This window comes from Zingiber officinale, chromosome 7A, assembly GCF_018446385.1.
Source record: "Zingiber officinale cultivar Zhangliang chromosome 7A, Zo_v1.1, whole genome shotgun sequence".
In the NCBI taxonomy this organism is placed as follows: Eukaryota; Viridiplantae; Streptophyta; class Magnoliopsida; order Zingiberales; family Zingiberaceae; genus Zingiber; species Zingiber officinale.
The window spans coordinates 122010864-122012982 of NC_055998.1; the positions used below are offsets into that span (position 1 = coordinate 122010864).

A 2119-nucleotide genomic window follows, 5' to 3' on the forward strand; every position below is an offset into this window, starting at 1 on the left:
ATTTAAGTTAGGAATTACTTGAAATAATTAGCTAAAATTTTAATTAAAAACCTAACTTCAATCGATGTGCCCCTGCTCTCCTCTCTCCTCACCTGTGCGAGACACTTGTCGTCGTTGCTCGCTGCTCCCCTCTTCCCATCGATCAGTCGTAGGGCAATCGCCACTAGCATCTCCTCACCGTTGGCGCCACCTCCTAGAGTATGCTCACCCTATCACGTGTCTCCTCTGTTGCCCCTTTTCCCCATTGAGCAGTCAAAGAATAGTCATCGCGACTTCTCCTCACACTACAAGAAAAAAGCCTTACAACAACGGTTTTTCACCGTTGTCGTAGCCCCTTTCGGACTGTTGTTAAAGGCTGTGTTGTTAAAGGGGTACTCAAAGACAATGGTTTTTAACCGTTGTCTTTGAAGACAAAGACAACAGTTTTTACAACGGTGAAAAACTGTTGTCTTTTCCTTCAAAGACAACAGTTTTTCACCGTTGTCTTTGAGCGTCTACCTTTAATAACAGGGTCTTCAACAACAGTTTTAAACTATTTACGACAACAGTGAAAAACCGTTGTCTTTTTTTGATAAAAAATAAAAAAAAATATTAAAATTTATTATACAATTTTCTAGTATTATAAATCATTCAAAATACTAAATTTGTAAATAAAATTTAACATATAATTTTCTAACATTCGAAAATAATATTTACAACATTCCGAAGAAATTTCAAAAGCAACCAACAAAATGACAACGACACTATTAAAACAAAGGTAGAACAACACAACATCCTAATCCTAGAAGAGTAACACAACATCCTAATCTTGATATCTAGTTTTGAAGAGTTGGAGCATTTGAACTACTTTTACCATGTACAACACTAGAAGAGTAACAAAACACTGCTTCTTAATTCTCCTAATCCTTCATCTTCTTCATACTTGCCATGTTTGCATCGTACTTGGATCGAAGTGGACCAAGTAGATAAAGAAAGAAGATAAACTAAATGCCTTCATCTTCTTCATCCTTGCTTCTTAATTCTCCTAATCCTTCAAACTCCACCTGTAAGAAGAAGATAAAGAAATGTCACTTGATCTAAACTAAATGCCTATGAATGATAAAAAAAATCTGAAATCTCATAAAGTAGACTTAATTCATTAATAATGCATCATATTGAATGCCTCTCCATGACTAGCTTAATAGCCTGTGCTATAGACATGTCTTCATTTGTTTCATACCTGAGTTTGTTAGCCTGTAAACGTTGAACGGTCATTTCACAAGAGAAATATTTCCAAGTTATCAGCACTGCAGATATAAGGTTAATAAAGAACTTGCCTCTTCTAGAATGGTTTCAAACACCTGACCAACTTTTTCCACTAGATCTTGAGGCACTTGATGTCCATCACCATCAAAGAGTGCGTAGCTGAAAAATAGAAGTAAATTTGTCTCCATAAGATTATAGTCTCCATGATTAGTGATATATGTTAGTTATTCAATTAACCATTACCTCTCCAAGTCATGATCATACAAGACAGAATTGTCACCAGAAGTTCGATAAATTGGTAGACCAAGTCTTCCAATCCAAGATGCCAATGGATTCTCGTTGCAGACACCATGCAACCTGAAGTGTCCAAATTAAAACTTCTAATCACTGAAATTTTGAAGGCTGGCCACAATCCTCTTCAGAAGGAATGAAAACAAAAACACAAAAAAAAGAAGCATACCAGGCTGCTCCCATGTCAACAGGAAAACCAAATGAGTAGTTAGTGTGAACTCGACCACCAATTCTATCCCGAGATTCTAAAAACACAACCTAAGGAATAAAAAATAAACTTCCATGTGATACAAATTTACCCAGCCACTTCACACACTCCATTCATATCAGAACTTAGAATCTAATATGTAAAGGCAACTGAAAAAACTGTTAATTTATATCGACATAACACCTGAAAAGCTGCATTTTTCAGTGCATGAGCAGCTGCAATCCCTGCAAATCCCTGCAAATCCCTTAATATAAGTGAATATATACCACAAAACATAGGAGTTAAGAATTAAGACTAAGCATAAAGTTCAACATAATTATTAAACAAGTTCCACATGTAAATATAAAAGTCACAAAATTGATAATAATAGTTACA

The 2119-nt window shown here is 35.4% G+C and overlaps 1 long non-coding RNA gene across 1 annotated transcript; it reads right to left on the reverse strand.

The window, feature by feature from the left end:
- Window positions 1–1349: 1349 nt before the first annotated feature.
- Window positions 1350–1780, reverse strand: LOC122000439. The gene is made up of 3 exons (XR_006117130.1): window positions 1706–1780; window positions 1489–1602; window positions 1350–1404 (listed from the first exon to the last, which is right to left on the reverse strand). It is a non-coding gene; the product is annotated as an uncharacterized LOC122000439 (long non-coding RNA).
- Window positions 1781–2119: the final 339 nt, after the last annotated feature.